Raw genomic sequence first — 11,543 nt, forward strand, 5'->3', positions numbered from 1 at the left:
TGCCCCTCTCAGCAGGAAGAAGCTATAGAAGAGAGAACTTGATGTTCCCTATCCCAAGGCCAACCCCCTATTTTTAACATAACAAGAAGGGAGAAATGTTAGGTAATTGCCCCAGAAAAGCCCCTTCCTGCTCTTAAAGTTATAACTTCTTCCCAAGCACAGGGAGTGGCCTGCTTACCTCATCTCCCTGTGCCAATCAATTACCCGCTACCCACCCCTAACGGCTCTTCCCGCCAGAGCAGTAACTCCTTATTGGTTATCTCACCATCCCGTCGCCATTCTGAGACTTCCCTATATAAGGGTACGTTTCTCTTTTCTCTCTCTCTCCCTCTCCTCTTCTCCTCTGCTCTCTCCTCCACTCTCCTCCTCTCTCTCTCCACTCTCTCCTCACTCTCCTCTCTCATCACTCTCCTCTCTCATCACTCTCCTCTTCTTTCTTTCCTCTTTTTCTCTCTCTTTTCTCTCTCCCTTTCTCTTCTCTTTTCTCTCCTCTTTGGTGCTTCCCTGCAGACTCCCTCCCCCACCAATAAAGACCTTTCATATAAGCAAAAAAAGAAAAAAGAAAAGAAAAGAAAGAAAGAAAATAAAAGGATGATGTAAAAGAGATACTAAGAAGGTTCTGTTGATAGAATTGTCAACAAAACCCTCTCTGGGGAGGTTAGATTTAATCTGAGACCTGAATGACAAGGAGTCATTCATGCTAAGGTTTCAGAGAAAAGCAGTCCAGGCAGAAGGAATGGCTGGTGAAAAAGCTTTACAAAGAGAACGGTTTGGCACATGCTAAAAACAAAAAGAAGGTAGTGTGGCTATGGCAGCAAAACCTAAAGAGCCAGTAGGTAAATCCTACTGTGCCTTAAAGAACCTGATAGAGAGTTTGTTTTCATTTTTGGTTTTTTTTGTTTGAAATAGGGTCTCACTCTGTCACCCAGGGTGGAGAACAGTGGCACCATCACGGCAGGTGCAAACTCCTACGCTCAGGCTATAATCCCACCTCAGCCTCCCAAATAGCTCAGACTATGGGTACATTCCATCATGTTCAGCTAATTTTTTAAGAGAAGGGGTCCCAGTATGTTGCCCAGTTTGGTTTTTGAACTCATGACCTTCCTTCCCCCTTGGCCTCCCAAAGTGCTGGGATTATAGGCACGCACCACCGTTCCTGGCTGAGTTTTTTTTAAGTACAGTGTGAAGGAATTAGAGAGCTTTCATCAGAGTGGTTGTGAAGGTTGAATGAGATAACGTCCATAAAGCACTCAGTATAATACGCAGAGTGAACACTCAGGAAGGAATAATATCATCATCATCACTGTTACTATATGATAAAACCCTGACATATAATATTTTGAAGTCCCCCCAAAATATGTATTCTTATAACATTCAGGGTCAAGTTGTTGCAAGATTACTGATGTAAGAACAGGGCCTGAGCAGAGAATGGGAGTCAGCTGCCAATCAGCATATGGCCAAATTCTCACTGTGGGGCATGCATTACTGTATTATATTTCTTATCATCATTACATAGTATCACCATCAGCATCATCATCAATGAGACTGACGTCCAATCTTAGCCCAGTACCTCTCATCATTGGAATGAAATGTTGACCAGCCTATGCCAAAATAAATCTGAAGGAGCAATGCTTAATGGTGTGGTTGCTATGTAACGACACCAACAGTCCTTAATTTCCCCTAGAACATCGTTGGGTAAATGGACTTTCTATTTCCAGATGGGTGAGAATCCCCTTCCACTCATTTCAGAGAGTTGGTGGGCGGTAAACACCGGGCTGTGAATATCACGACATCCATTTCCAGCTGGAACTCACATGGATGTGCCAAGGATGTTTCCCAGCCACACCTTGTCATCTGTGCCTCCTCCTCCTGTGAGAACACCATATAAAGTAGTCCTTTCTCTGTGGATCACTTAGTTTACTAAATCATGGTTTATTTTTTCCTCAGGATATCACATGCTATTTTAGAGTCAGTTTCAAAAGGTTTTAAATGACTTGGCTCAAAATTGGTTTTGTATTAAGGGAAAGAACCGGTGTCCCAGAGTTTCAATCAGCACCTTAACAAATAGGCTACTGACCTCCGAGATTGCCAGCAGCAATAGTTAGCTAAGAGATTTCCAACGTTCATTTCTCTCTGCTCCTTCTCTACATGTTTCCGGTCAGGAATCTCATGGGAAGGGACTGGGGGAAGGTGGGCAACCTGTAAGAGCTGCTGCCTCATTCCACGTAACTTCTAAAGGTTCCATCCACTAAGCCACCTAGTCACTGTGCATTACAGTTCTGGAACTACACAAGTTATCTTTCAAGTGGTGGGATAAGGAGTTATGACGCTGCAGCAGAGCCATCACAACACTGCTTTTGATAACATATTCATCACACTCCTGGCATTTCATTAATGTTAAATACAGTAACATTTCATTCACATATGATATTAGGACAATGAGGTTTTCTACATCAATGAATTTTCCAGACAAGCAAAACTTGCCTCATCAAGAACCAAACGAGGTTTTAAAATTTTTGAATTATTTTTTATAGAACTGAAATGTATCCTATATGTTCAATGATGTCTTAAACAAGGTGTGAGGATCCTTTTTGTATTTATTCATAGCCGATGATCACTTTAAGTGTAATACACTGACATAAGCAATGGCTTCACTAAACAGCCTCACTTATGGTTTTCAAGTTCGTCTAGTCTCCTTAAAGCCGGCCAGGCCCTTGTCTTGCTAGCTGTTGGTTGTCACTTTTAGCTATTATCAGTAGGTCTGACTGTCCTTAGCTTGTGCACTTTCATCCCTGTTCTCATTTGCTCTGAGAAAGAAACGAGACTACAAAGCTCATGGATATAAGAGGCAACATATTACAACAACTCTCAGTCCACAAGGCCACCGTGAGGTGTCTAAGAGTCTTTCCCTTCCTCAAAATGAGAAGAAAGTGTATATAGGCTTAGAGATAGATATTTTCCTTGCTAATTTTTTCCCCATTTTCGTGTGTGTGTGTGTGTGTGTGTGTTTGGCAAGCTGTGCATTATTATATTCTAAGAATATTCTCTTGTAACTCTCATTTTCTCACTTCCAATGCCTAAATAAACTTTCTTATTCATCTCAAAAAGTTAATTTCTAATTGTCATTGGATCATATCTTCCTAAATTTTCAAAACTTACTGCATGATGATATCAGGGGATAAAAAGATCTGTTGGAAGGGACATTCAGCAGCCTTTACCCTCCCTTTTCATTGGAATTCCTGATGTGATTTAAGTTTCACCTCAGTGGTGCAATTCTGCGTGGAGCCCAATGAGTGAATATCTGGTAAAGAACAAAAAACTAAGCAACCAATCGCAATGTGACAATGTAATTGCTCTAGCAGACTGCTACATAAATAGACACATAGATTCTTTCTTAATTTTATTTCACCGAGACTAATGACTGACTCTAATGCAAATCCTAGTGGAAATCATTGTAGTAAAAATAACCAAAACATTAAGAATAGGACAAGTGAGAATGACGATGGCTAAAGAGCATTTGAACCATCAAACATCCTTACTAATCCAACCACAAAAATAAGTACTGGCTCATGGGCTAAGTACCTAAAAGAAATCAGAGACCATCTTACATGAATCAGTGTGTAGATGTTAAGGGAAAAACTCCATAATGATCCTCTAGTTCCCCTTATTATATCTATGTATAGCAACATAAAGACTCAAGCTAGGTCTATGCTTTGGTGTTGTGAGACTTAGAGTGTGGTTGTGCTTCTAGTTCAACCAACAAATTATAAATTCTTCCTTCTTAGTAAAACAAAACAAAACAAAAATAATGCTGACGTGAGGTTTCCAATCTTTTTAGTCATTCCCAAGCCACCTGTAAATCCACAAGTAAGTGCTTCAAAAAATATATATGTAGGGCAGCACCTGTGGCTCAAAGGAGTAGAGCACTGGCCCCATATGCCGGGAGGTGGTAGGTTCAAACCCAGCGTTGGCCAAAAAAAAAAAATATATATATATATATATGTGTGTGTGTGTGTGTGTGTCTGCATCTGATTCCACAAAGGAGTTGGTGTGGCTTATAAAAAGAAATAAGATAAACAATTTTTTTTTAAGTTGAGATAGTTTGAGCCAAAAATATAAAAATAAAAAGAACAAGCAAGAAAACAATTAAACCAATTGGTAAGAATAGTGTACAGAGGTGTTGCACTTGAGAGAGACTTATAGATTTAACAGGTAATTTGGCACTAAGTTTCTGAGAGTTAAATAGAGAAACAAAGTTGTAAAATTAATAGAAGCCATAAAATAAAAAGAATGCTTCAATGATAAAGTAAATTTTCCTCATCAGTCATGTAAAAAAGATACCACATAAAAAAATGGCTGATATCCACAAAAACAGGCCTAGAGATAACAGTCCATGATATTTGGCTGTTCTTTTAATTTTCCTTAGTGTAAGACAATAGTGTAATACAAAAATGAAATTTGTATTATAAACTCAATTCTACAAAGCACTAAAACTTTTGATGGCCTGGCTTGATTCAGGGGCAATATTAATTATCTTATTAATTAAGATTATTTATCTTAATTATTTATCTTAATTAATAAGATAATTAATAAGATAATGTACTGCATGACATTCAGAGAATTTCTCTCAAATAAAAGTGTTTGCAATTAAGCTTTTAATAAGAATTGGACAAAGCATGGTTAAAAAATATCAGCTAGGAGTTGTGGCAGGTGCCTATAGTCCCAGCTACTCTGGAGGCTGAGGCAGGAGTATCACTTGAGCCCAAGAGTTTGAGGTTGCTGTGAGCTATAATGACACAGCACTCTATAAGGTGACAGAATGACACTGTCTTAAAAAAAAAAAAAACCCCAGTTTCTCAAACTAGAATCCAGGATGCAGACAATTCTATATAATAGAATAAGGCAGAAAGTTAAGGAACTATGCAAGAGAAACATCCAAGCACCTTTATAAAGAACTCATATCATCCTCTCTAAAATTTTCTGAATTTATTATAAAAGATAAATAAATGAGAAAGTAAAACATTTAATGTCCTAGGACATAGAGAATGGCCACATTAACTCTCAGCCTTAATTTTTCAATACTGATATTACCAGTCACCCATTGTGGCACAAGAAAAAAAAATTCAGTAGAACACCAAAAGAACATATTAATTTAAGTAATATTGCTTCCTAGTAAATCTTGCAAGGTAAGTTCGTTCCAATTTTTCCCTAAAATAATTTGTTGAATGAAGTTGTTGAACAAGAAGTAAATGAATGTTGGAAAACTCTTGCCAGAAAGGGTGATTGAGGTTTTGAAACTGCTGTGGCAGATTGGCTGCATTACTGTCTTTCACTTTCACACCTCTTCTGTCTATGCTCTTTCAGAGCATAGAAAACAAGCAAGAAAACAATTAAACCAAGTGGTAAGAATAGTATGTAGAGGTATTGCACTAGAGAGAGGCACTAGAGAGATTTGGTAGGTAATTTGGCACTAAGTTTCTGGGCTTGGCCACTCAGTATACTTTGGCCACTGGGATAATAGCAAATTTGACAAGGTATTCAGACATTTTTGTTTGCCCCTGTAGAAACCTTCCACCACCCCAGTTTCGATGAGAACAAACCCAGGTCACCTGCTGGAGGATGAGATCTGGTAAGGCAAAGCTGAATTATCCCAGTTGAGACCTCCAAGCCAGCAGCATGCCCCCTCTGAGGCCATCCATTAGCTGACTGCAGACACACAAGTAATCCCTGCCTAACACAGCTAAGGCTTGCCAAATCAGTCAAACTGCCCAACCAGTCCTAGGCTTGTGAAAAACAGTAAGTGGCTGTCGTTTCCAGCCACTGAGTTTTGGACTGGTTTGTTATACAGCAATAGCTGACTAACACAGTGCCAGAATTTAAGCCATTTTTCAATGTAGAATTAGAAAATAGGGCTAGGTATAGTGGCTCACTCCTGTAATCCCAATACTTTGGGAGGTCAAGGTAGGAGAATCACTTGAGGCTACAAGGTTGAGATCAGCCTGGACAACAGAGTCAGACCCCATCTCAAAAAAAAAAAAAAATCAGCTGGACATAGTGGCATGCACCTGTATTTCTAGCTACTCAGGAGACAGAGCAAGGCCCTATCTCAAAAAAAGGGGGGCAGAGAGTAGTAAGTAGTATCTACTGATTATCAAATTCTAAAAATGATTTTAGCAAGTCTTGGTCTTATTTTCTTCTAATTTTTAATTTTTTTAGAGATAACATCATTTTTTAGAGATAACATCTCCTTTTGTCACCCAGTCTATGGTACAGTAGTATAATCATAGCTCACTGCAACCTCAAATTCCTGGGCTTAACTGATCCTCTTGGCTCAGCCTCTCAAGTAGCTGGGTCTACAGGTGCCTGCCACCACACCTGGTGGAACTCGAGAACGAAGTAAAAGAACCAATGGGATTGGTGGGAAAAGATGAAATAAAATAGATGCAATAAAACATGAAAGACAAAGACTTGAGAGACAGAAGTGGAATTCAAAGGCAAAGATGGGATCAGGAGGACTGGGATATTTCTCTCTGTCACCAGCACCCCAGTGCTTTATTTCTAAGGAGGCAGTACAAAGTTGTTTTTCAAGGAAGTAAGACAGATTTTCAACTTAATTATGAGAAGAGAAATAGGCACAGATTCCCAGGAAAACATGATCTATTATTACTGTGAGACCTCTAAAATATGGGCAATGCTACATTTCTACAAGATTAGCTGGAAAATGTACGTGACTGTTTGAAGTGCAGCTGTGAAGTTAAAAGCTAATGTTTTAAGGAAAACGTTTTTCTTCTGCTGGGTTAAAAGTTAAAGCTTAGAGAAAATATGTTGTTATCTGTTAAGGAGGGCTAGAGGGAGGGTTCCTCCGCTGGACACTCTCCCAAGCCGCAGGGGCCCTGCCACCTCACAGGTCACTCTCTACGGGCTGACTTTTCTTTTTAAGAGACGGGGTCTCACTGTGTTCACCAGGGTAATTTCAAACTCCCAACCTCAAGTGATGCTCCTACCTTCGCCTCCCAAAGTGCTAAGATTACAGGGGTGAGCAGCCTCTACTTTACTCTCAAGGGAGGACGGACCAATTCAATTCGCTCTTCCAAAAGTCATTTTAAATATTATGAAACAATGACTAGGTATGATGGTTCACACCTGTAATCCTAACACTTGGGGAGGCTAAGTCGAGAGGATTGCTTAAGCTCAGTAGTTTCAGAAAAGCCTCGGCAAAACGAGACCTTAACTCTACTAAAAACAGAAAAACCAGCCAGACATTATGGCAGGCACTTGTAATCCTAGCTACTCAAGAGTCTGAGGCAGGAGGATCATTTGAACCCAGAAGTATCAGGTGACTGTGAGATAGGCTGATACTACAGCACTCTAGCCCGAGCAACAGAGTGAGATTCTGTCCCCCTGGGGGGAAAAAAAATTATGAGACAACTAAAAAGAAACAGGGTAGTCAAAACCTGTTTCACTTATCTGGAAATAATCATTTAATTGGTCAGGAGACTGTTCTTCAAAACCCAGAATTTTGTACTGCTATTAAGATGCAAATCCTACATAAGAATCAGGACTAGGTGTGATACTGTATTTGTACAGTTGAGCCTACAATGCTCAAAGTCAATTCCTGAGTAAAGATCAGTGAAAGCCGCAAACATCGTTTCTTGTTCTCAAAAGATTTTTGCATAAAATATACAGAAACAAAAAGTAATTTACTTTGCAGTAGTCTTACCACAAGCCTGCGCCTTGCATAGAATATTTGCCAGAAACACAGACTTGCAATTTGCCACGGGAAACAGGCTATGATGTAAAAAAGAATAACCAATAAAAGGACAAACCCATAACTTAAACAAGAGTAGAGAATTTATCTCATTTTTAAAAGGGCGAGGGATAGGGAATATAGTATATTATGGTCCATCAGAACAAATTTGGAAAGGCTAGATACCAACAGACCATAAACAGTTTTAATAGAAAATCTTCAAGATTGAGAAATAAAATGTTTCCTGTGTGTACGAGGGAAAGGAAATTCAGCTCCAAGTATAAGCTTGATGAGAGGGGCCCTCTGTTGCTCAATATTGGACTTTCTTAACCTTCCTCAACAGTGTCATCTTAAAATTTTCCAAGTCTGGGTCAGCCACAGGAATTAATTTTGAAAACAAAAATAATTTGTACATCAACAGTTAAAACTGGATGCAGTAAATTCTGAATGACTTCTGAATTTCATTTTGACGTGAACTCACAATCCCAGCCATGAGTGTTTTTAGCCTCCTAACAACCAAAAACACAGGGGATTTTGTCCATCGGCATCCCATGTAGGAAATAGAAACCACTGAGGTAGAAGCAGAAGGGTTTAATACAGGGAATCAAATTATTCAAAAATTCATGATGAGCTAGAGAAACAATCTCTAAGTTGGGCCTCCAGGGGTAAATCCCAGATGTTTCAGAACTCACCCACCTTGGGACCCATACTTTGTGAATTATCAGAAACCTGGGGAATCAGGAAATGGATTCAGATCAAGAGCAGCTCTGACTCTGAGCGCAAGAAACCAGGGTTGGGCAGCTCTTGCCATCCTCACAGCTGCCCCCGTGCACCTGCAAAGCTGGAGAACAAGTGCCAGGTTAGTGGCACCAAAAATGCATCATCTCAAGACTCCACTTGCTAGCAGAAATGCCAAAAGTGCATGACATTAGACTTTATTTTCATTTCCTTCCACCTTCCAATTCTCAATGAAGGTACCTAATTGTTAGAGACTCATTAGTATACAGAATCATAATTGCAAGGGAATCTGAGAAATGCAATTTGGGCTTTCCAGTGTCTCAGTAAAGGACCACATACCTGTGCCAGTCTAGCACATCCATCAGGGGAAGTAACTCCTAATTTTACTAAAAGAGGGACCGATAAATATGGTTGTAGTTTAGCATTAGCAACAATATAGTCATAAAAGCTGAAGGGAAATTTCTCTCTCAAGTCACTTGGGATAAAGATTCCATCCATGTCCAGATGGCTAAGGTGTCACCAACAGTATCTAGATGCATCTCACTCCATTCCACCTTTTTCATTCCTATAATCTTACCAATCACAGCTGGGCCCAAATAGATACCAGGGCAACTAAACCAACATTTAAAATAAGGCAAAAAATCAATCACTTTCATTTAGTTTAAGATTTCCATTATTAGAATGGTAATAAACTATAATACATTTTGTTTCTTTTTACTTTGCCTTGATCTGGGAAGACTTTTAGGGAACTAATACCTACAGCATAGCTTCAAACCAACTGAATGGACTATTCTTTCTTTCTTTTTTTTTTAATCAAATCATAGCTGTGTACGTTAATGCAATCACAGGGTACAGTGTGGTGTTTTCATATACATTTTGAAATACTCTCATCAAACTGGTTAACATAGCTGTCATGTCATTTTCTTAGTTATTGAGTTAAGACATTCATACTCTGCTTTTAGAAAGATTCACTTGTACCCTTGTAGGATAAACCATAGAGGTGACCCCACCAATCACCCTCTCTCTCCCCATCCACCCCTCTCCCATCCCCTCTCTCACCCCCCTTCCCATATTCTAAGGCTATAATTAGGTTATAACGTTCTTGTGAAAGCTATAAATTAGTTTCAAAGTAGGGCTGTGTACATTGGATACTTTTTCTTCCATTCTTGAGATACTTTGCTAAGAAGAACATTTTCCAGTTCTACCCATGTAAACATGAAGGAAGTAAAGTCTCCATCTTTCTTTGGGGCTGCATAATATTCCATGGTGTACATATACCACAATTTACTGAATGGACTATTTTTGAAACTATGGCTGTGGACCTTACTCAGAACCTCTGGAATAAAACAGCCACAGAGCATTCCTTATATTAAGGCTACAGATGACCTTGGCTCCTGGTCAGCACGGAGAGCACCAGGAATTCTTGCTTATGCCAAGGCAGCCATCAAGGCTTATGATATCCCATGTGGTTGCTTGCCTTGGGAGTTTAGCAGAACCTGGGGGATTTTCGTTGGAAAGCAATTGAATAAAACTCTCTCTAGGGATGTTTGAATACGTAATATGTAAAGCCCGAGCTGGGGAGTAAAGGGAAGTATGAGGAATCTGAGAGACCCATAGAGCAAAGGAAGTTAGCTGAAGCTAGGACAGAGAGAGAAGAAAAAGAGGTCAACAGTTGAAAGGGGTGAAAAGAAGCAGACATTACCTTTGTAGAAGCCAGAGAAACAAAAGTAAGCCAAGGTATGAGAGTGGTAAGTCAGAGGCACACAACTTATGGTAATAATACATGAAAACTCATCTTGAAACCACCTATATTAAGGCAATGTAAGCCCATAAGGGAGGAATTGTAATAAAAATCTGATTTCTACAGAAGTATAGGCATAGCTAAATGTTAACCAGTCATTGTTCCCTAACCCGCCTCTGCTATAACTGCTTGCTGCTCAAGTGTCATGTATCCTTGACAGGGGCAAGATCTGTGACTTTGCCAGTCATTTGTATAGATAACTTCGATATTATAAAACCTAAGACTGGTCTTTGAGATGTCTTCCAGATTCTGCATTCAAGGGGACCAACCAATGGCAACTAGACCATAACCTTGTGTGGGAATTGATTCAATAGGTCCAGTGACACTCTACCCAGGAACTATCCCAGCCGTGAAGACAATTGCTGCTTCCCAACTCTATGAGTTCATGCCTGTCAATCAGCTCACTCACTTCCCTAGCCCTTTGTTCACCAAACCACCTTTAAAACTCTTAGCCCCAAATTCTTGAGGATATAGATCTGAGAAATTTCTCCTATCTCCTCTCTCAGCATCTTCCAATATAAAATCCTTTCTCTGCTGCGACTCCTGCTGTCTCAGATTATTGGCCTTTATCTGGACAGTGGGCAAGGAACCTGGTTGGGCAGTGACAGTCTGGCTTCTAAGTCAGTTTTGTTCTTTCTTACACTTTCTTTTCTACAATACTTAATGAAACACACTCTCTGAAGTGTTCTCAGCATGTCGGTTTCCTTTCCTTGCAAACTCAAAGAAACTAACTCATATACCAAAACTCCCAGAATAGAAGAAAATTACTTCTCCAGATTTATCCCATGCGTTACCCATTCAGATTGAGCAGATTGTGTATTCAAATAAAGTCAGTAAGGAATTTTGCATTCAATATTCCCCTGTCGTCCCCAGAGAAGTGGCTAATGGGAGGTCTTTTGTCTCTCAGTGGTTTGAGGGGGGGATCCATTGATTCTTTTCCAAATGGAGTATTTAAATAATTCTTCCTACTATAGGGCTCATAGAACACATAAAAGTCCAATTATCACAGAACTGTGGCCTAATACCCAAGCATACAATGGATAATCTGATTCAGGCAAATCTCATCTGATTTAGCAGAGAAATTAATCAGGACAAAAGCATTTCTATAAGAATAGAGTATCACAGAAAAAGAGAGAGAGAGAGAGAATAGAGTGTCATGAGCTGAATTGTTTCTCCCAAAATTCATATGTTGAAACTTTAACCACCAATTTGACTTTACTAGGAAGGAGGACATACAAGGAGGCAGTTAAGGTTAAA

This window comes from Otolemur garnettii, unplaced genomic scaffold (genome assembly GCF_000181295.1).
Source record: "Otolemur garnettii isolate 467f Iridium unplaced genomic scaffold, OtoGar3 scaffold00111, whole genome shotgun sequence".
Classification (NCBI taxonomy): Eukaryota; Metazoa; Chordata; class Mammalia; order Primates; family Galagidae; genus Otolemur; species Otolemur garnettii.